Here is a 6951-nt window from a genome sequence, read left to right as displayed (position 1 = left end):
GAAAAAAAATCGAACACTGTGAGCGTCAGGAGTGTCTGAAGATATATTGGCACAAGCCTCATGTCTTAACGTCGCTTTGTTAGGGAGATATGACGATTCGAATATGCCTCTCATTACAGAAATCCAGCGGTGATTTTGAACAAACTCTCCATTGACTTTCTATGGAGAGTTTCCAGACTTTGTGTTGGTCTGAGGAGATTTGCCAAAATTCTATAAATCCCACAACAATGATAGTAACATTTTCTGAAAGCCAGCAAAAATACCTACGTTTTGATGTATAAATTGTGGAAGTGGAGTGAAGACTGAGCAAGTAGCAAGAAGTTGTTCGGACATGAAGAGAAGACTGCAAAACCTTCAGTGGCACACTGAAAGCCAAGTGCATAGCAACCATAACAACGCATGTATTTTGTGAAAAAAATCAAAAAAAAGAAACTCAAAACTTAAAGAGGGATAAGATGAAAACGGTAACAGATATGAAAAAGCTGAATCATTCATGAATAGCCCAATAATTTGTGAACATTTTAAAATTTGAATGGTTGTTCTAGGTGAAAGTATGACAAAGTAGATAAGTTTCAAAAACAAGCAAGATTTAGCAGAATTGTGGAAGTTTCCCATTCATTTCAATGGGACAAATTAAAGGAAAAAAACGTAATATTTTAAAAAGTATAATACCAAAAAATACCAAAAGTCATAGCGCACATTAGCAGAAATAGCAGAATAGTTTAAAATTTGAACGGTAAAAATCGGTTGAAAATTGTGGAAGTAGATAAGTGCCAAAAAAGTACAAAAAGTTGCAACTAGAATAATAATAATAAAGTATAACTAGAAAGCGAAAATTTCAGAAGAAATTTTATGTGTGCCTATGCCGCTGCTAATCACTGTAGTTTGCCATTCATACGGCTACAGAGAGCAAAACTCAGAAGAGCAGCCATTCTCCACCATGAACTATGGTAAAAACAAACACCGCTCACGCTTCACAGATGACAGCTTACAGTTTTGTGTAAAGATGAAGTTACTTTGTACAGCGCCGATTTGCAGACGCTGTGCACACAGGTTCATGAGCAGAAGTCCCATTGTACCACGGCAGACCCGACAATGTTTGCATGAACACGCTTTGAAGCATTACATTATAGACCACTTTTCACACATGCATTCACTTTTTGTTTTTGTTATTTTTACACAGTGTTCTGAATTATGAACAATGGTCTACAGGCAATCCTGTGTATTATTATACAAACTTTGGTTGTGAGATTCAGATAACTATTTAATAAAAGCTAAATATTTTATATGAGAGTAAGAAAGAAAAGTATATCTTTGTGTCCACCTTTCTCTGTTAATGCCCTAGCTCCCCCCTAAAAGCTTTGCTAGATCCGCCCCTGCACAGTTACCAGCTGTCAGCTACACAAAAAGGAGCTTGGTCTTTGTCTCTCAGAAACAACTCATAACTTCCTTCAACTCATTCATGTCACCTAAAGTGTAAACCTGTTTCTCCATCACCAGTTCAGCTCTGATGATTCAGTAAGGACATCTCCTGATTTCATCTTCATGCTCCAGCAAACATCAGCTGATACTAGAAATTAAAATCAAAAGAATTCTAACAACAGCTGATCAAGCTTAAACGTGCTGCTGTTGTTTAGCGCGATAAATAAGAGCGAACAGCCGATCATTGATCAGTTTCATGGTTGACGTTTCAACACGCGAGAGAATGACAGGGGAGGCTTCGTAGCGGCAGAATAAATCATAATGTTTTCTCTGAATGTGGGGCGATTCCGTTTATGCGGCACGGCAACTCTATGAACTAACCCTAATGAATAAAATAAAGTCCAACGTCAGTAACTTAGTGCGCACACAGCTGTATATAAACTCCCGTGGCATTACGATTGTAAAGGTCAACGAAAATAAATTACACCTAAACTCGGTTTATATCTGACCCAAATAGAGAGCGACCGGTGCTGACACGAGTTTCACCGCCTCAATATAAGCCAAGCCTGGGTGCTTTTTCACGAAGGGTTGCTAGCGGCGCGCGAGCTAACTATGCTAGCGGCGCTAGCTAGCTAGCTTGACTATCAGCAACACATAAGAGAACTGCTGCTAAATAAACTACACCTAAACTCGGTTTATATCTGACCCAAATAGAGAGCGACCGGTGCTGACACGAGTTTCACCCGCCTCAATATAAGCCAAGCCTGGGTGCTTTTTCACGAAGGGTTGCTAGCGGCGCGAGCTAACTATGCTAGCGGCGCTAGCTAGCTAGCCGACTATCAGCAACACATAAGAAAACTGCTGCTAAAGAAACTACACCTAAACTCGGTTTATATCTGACCCAAATAGAGAGCGACCGGTGCTGACACGAGTTTCACCCGCCTCAATATAAGCCAAGCCTGGGTGCTTTTTCACGAAGGGTTGCTAGCGGCGCGAGCTAACTATGCTAGCGCGGCGCTAGCTAGCTAACCCGACTATCAGCAACACATAAGAGAACTGCTGCTAAATAAACTACACCTAAACTCGGTTTATATCTGACCCAAATAGAGTGCAGTTCATAACTTCTTACCTGAAATTCAGTTCACCTCACGCTCCTGCCTTCGCTTTCCCTGATCCATGATTGACCACCGCGTTAGCAATCGCCTGCCCGGCCTCATATGTCTCGTTGGCGGCATATCCTTTCTGTCACACACGGTGGGTAGCTGCCCTCTGTTGTAGCTCCACCACCAAACAACTCAGTTATTTTTTCCACATCCAGCTGTAACTCTGATTCTATGCGAGCATTTGCGAGAGACCGGGAGGTGAAACTACAGAGAGTCCCTCGCTATCCATTTGCAGCCAAGTGCGGCAGCTAGCTAGGTAGCCAGCTAGCTGTCAGGCAGGACCGGCGTAGTCAGAGCACTGTCGCTAAATATGGGATGTCTTGATAAAACAAGCAGATATTTGAAGTTTACACACCTACATTCTCGCCTGAAAATATCTTAAAAGCTTATTTTGTGACCTAGAAACACGAATAAAAGACATATAAAACGAAGTGGTGGCTGCCATTGTTCACTCTGTAGAGGCGCTATGAATTGTGGGATATTGAGTTTTCCACCAAGCATTACCGTAACTTTTGAATGATTTGCGCAACCTTAAAAATTCCAATGGCTCCTGAAAGCAGCGACGCTGTGCGCACCGTTGAAATTGTCATCATTACGGTAATCCAAATAAGGGTAGACAGGCTGTACCACTCCCGGCATACCACTAGAGAGAGCCAACACACCACAAATGAAGTCTGTTTATTTGGCGCCAAAAGATGAATTGGCCTAAATTTGCACTAAAATATTAATATTTAAAAACTATAAAAGTCATGAACACCAAAAGTCATGACATAATAGTCCAGCTCAAGCCGCACAAAATGATCTAACATATGTAACCCTAATGTCAAAACTGTTCGGCAGAGGAGCGCGGGAAAATTTTCACTAAAATATTAATATTTAAAAAAACTATAAAATTCATAAAGACCAAAAGTCATAGCACACCATTCCAGATCCGGCCGCACAAAATGAGGTAACATATATGAAGCTTGTCTCAAAACTGCGGGCGAGATTAAGCTGCAAAATTTCAGGCGGAAACTGGAGAATAATAATAATAATAACTAGAAAGCGAAAATTTCAGAAGAAATTTTATGTGTGCCTATGCCGCTGCTATTCAGTGTAGTTTGCCATTCATACAGCTACAGAGAGCAAAACTCAGAAGAGCACCCATTCTCCACCATGAACTATGGTAAAACAAACACCGCTCACGCTTCACAGATAACAGCTTACAGTTTTGTGTAAAGATGAAGTTACTTGCATTACAGCGCCCGATTTGCAGGCGCTGTGCACACAGGTTCATGAGCAGAAGTCCCATTGTACCACGGCAGATCCGACAATGTTTGCATGAACACGCTTTGAAGCATTACGTTATGGACCACTTTTCACACATGGTTGCGGTACCCAAACAGCTGGCTGTAGCTTTTCAACTCACAGCCCGACACACACCCAAAAACAGCCGAGAGAGCACAGACTACGCCCGAGGCGTGATTGCAGGTGCCGCTCAGGTGGGTCCACCTCCCCTGCAGCGGCACTGCAGACCACGCCCGCCACACACATCAAACACGTAAAATAAATATTTATGCACTTTTGCATTCACTTTCTGTTTTTGTTATTTTTACACAGTGTTCTGAATGATTAACAATGGTCTACAGCCAATCTTGTGTATTATTATACAAACTGTGGTTGTAAGATGCAGATAACTATTTAATAAAAAGCTAAATATTTTATATGAGAGTAAGAAAGAAAAGTATATCTGTGTGTCCCCCTTTCCTGTTAATGCCCTACCTGGCCCCTGGCAAAAGCTTTGCTAGATCCGCCCCTGCACAGTTACCAGCTGTCAGCTACACAAAAAAAGGAGCTTGGTGTTTACAGGGTGCAGAATTATTAGGCAAATGAGTATTTTGTCCACATCATCCTCTTCATGCATGTTGTCTTACTCCAAGCTGTATAGGCTCGAAAGCCTACTACCAATTAAGCATATTAGGTGATGTGCATCTCTGTAATGAGAAGGGGTGTGGTCTAATGACATCAACACCCTATATCAGGTGTGCATAATTATTAGGCAACTTCCTTTCCTTTGGCAAAATGGGTCAAAAGAAGGACTTGACAGGCTCAGAAAAGTCAAAAATAGTGAGATATCTTGCAGAGGATGCAGCAGTCTTAAAATTGCAAAGCTTCTGAAGCGTGATCATCGAACAATCAAGCGTTTCATTCAAAATAGTCAACAGGGTCGCAAGAAGCATGTGGAAAAACCAAGGCGCAAAATAACTGCCCATGAACTGAGAAAAGTCAAGCGTGCAGCTGCCAAGATGCCACTTGCCACCAGTTTGGCCATATTTCAGAGCTGCAACATCACTGGGTGCCCAAAAGCACAAGGTGTGCAATACTCAGAGACATGGCCAAGGTAAGAAAGGCTGAAAGACGACCACCACTGAACAAGACACACAAGCTGAAACGTCAAGACTGGGCCAAGAAATATCTCAAGACTGATTTTTCTAAGGTTTTATGGACTGATGAAATGAGAGTGAGTCTTGATGGGCCAGATGGATGGGCCCGTGGCTGGATTGGTAAAGGGCAGAGAGCTCCAGTCCCACTCAGGCGCCAGCAAGGTGGAGGTGGAGTACTGGTTTGGGCTGGTATCATCAAAGGTGAGCTTGTGGGGCCTTTTCGGGTTGAGGATGGCGTCAAGCTCAACTCCCAGTCCTACTGCCAGTTTCTGGAAGACACCTTCTTCAAGCAGTGGTACAGGAAGAAGTCTGCATCCTTCAAGAAAAACATGATTTTCATGCAGGACAATGCTCCATCACATGCGTCCAAGTACTCCACAGCGTGGCTGGCAAGAAAGGGTTTAAAAGAAGAAAAACTAATGACATGGCCTCCTTGTTCACCTGATCTGAACCCCATTGAGAACCTGTGGTCCATCATCAAATGTGAGATTTACAAGGAGGAAAACAGTACACCTCTCTGAACAGTGTCTGGGAGGCTGTGGTTGCTGCTGCACGCAATGTTGATGGTGAACAGATCAAAACACTGACAGAATCCATGGATGGCAGGCTTTTGAGTGTCCTTGCAAAGAAAGGTGGCTATATTGGTCGCTGATTTGTTTTTGTTTTGTTTTTGAATGTCAGAAATGTATATTTGTGAATGTGGAGATGTTATATTGGTTTCACTGGTAAAAATAAATAATTGAAATGGGTATATATTTGTTTTTGTTAAGTTGCCTAATAATTATGCACAGTAATAGTCACCTGCACACACAGATATCCCCTAAAATAGCTAAAACTAAACACAAACTAAAAACTACTTCCAAAAACATTCAGCTTTGATATTAATGAGTTTTTGGGTTCATTGAGAACATGGTTGTTGTTCAATAATAAAATTATTCCTCAAAAATACAACTTGCCTAATAATTCTGCACTCCTGTATGAGAGTAAGAAAGAAAAGTATATCTTTGTGTCCACCTTTCTCTGTTAATGCCCTACCTGGCCCCTGGCAAAAGCTTTGCTAGATCCGCCCCTGCACAGTTACCAGCTGTCAGCTAAATAAAAAAAAGGAGCTTGGTGTTTATTTCTCTCAGAAACAGTTCATAACTTCCTTCAACTCATTCATGTCACCTAAAGTGTAAACCTGTTTCTCCATCACCAGTTCAGCTCTGATGATTCAGTAAGGACATCTCCTGATTTCATCTTCATGCTCCAGCAAACATCAGCTGATACTAGAAATTAAAATCAAAAGAATTCTAACAACAGCTGATCAAGCTTAAACGTGCTGCTGTTGTTTAGCGCGATAAATAAGAGCGAACAGCCGATCATTGATCAGTTTCATGATTGACGTTTCAACACGCGAGAGAATGACAGGGGAGGCTTCGTAACGACAGAATAAATCATAATGTTTTCTCTGAATGTGGGACGATTCCGTTTGTGCGGCACGGCAACTCTATGAACTAACCCTAATGAATAAAATAAAGTCCAACGTCAGTAACTTAGTGCGCACACAGCTGTATATAAACTCCCGTGGCATTACGATTGTAAAGGTCAACGAAAATAAATTACACCTAAACTCGGTTTATATCTGACCCAAATAGAGAGCGACCGGGTGCTGACACGAGTTTCACCGCCTCAATATAAGCCAAGCCTGGGTGCTTTTTCACGAAGGGTTGCTAGCGGTAGCGAGCTAACTATGCTAGCGGCGCTAGCTAGCTAACCGACTATCAGCAACACATAAGAGAACTGCTGCTAAATAAACTACACCTAAACTCGGTTTATATCTGACCCAAATAGAGAGCGACCGGTGCTGACACGAGTTTCACCCGCCTCAATATAAGCCAAGCCTGGGTGCTTTTTCACGAAGGGTTGCTAGCGGCGCGAGCTAACTATGCTAGCGGCGCTAG

At 42.1% G+C, this 6951-nt stretch overlaps 1 long non-coding RNA gene across 1 annotated transcript in view; it reads right to left on the bottom strand.

The window, feature by feature from the left end:
• LOC120438517 overlaps nt 1–2612 on the bottom strand; it is a 12281-nt gene extending 9669 nt beyond the window's left edge. Inside the window, exon 1 of the long non-coding RNA XR_005611966.1 lies at nt 2552–2612. This is a non-coding gene — a long non-coding RNA (uncharacterized LOC120438517). The remainder of the gene's footprint in view (nt 1–2551) is intronic.
• Between the last annotated feature and the right edge of the window lie 4339 nt (nt 2613–6951).

This window comes from Oreochromis aureus, linkage group 3, assembly GCF_013358895.1.
Source record: "Oreochromis aureus strain Israel breed Guangdong linkage group 3, ZZ_aureus, whole genome shotgun sequence".
NCBI classification, from domain to species: Eukaryota; Metazoa; Chordata; class Actinopteri; order Cichliformes; family Cichlidae; genus Oreochromis; species Oreochromis aureus.
This window is presented reverse-complemented; position numbering and strand designations above follow the sequence as displayed.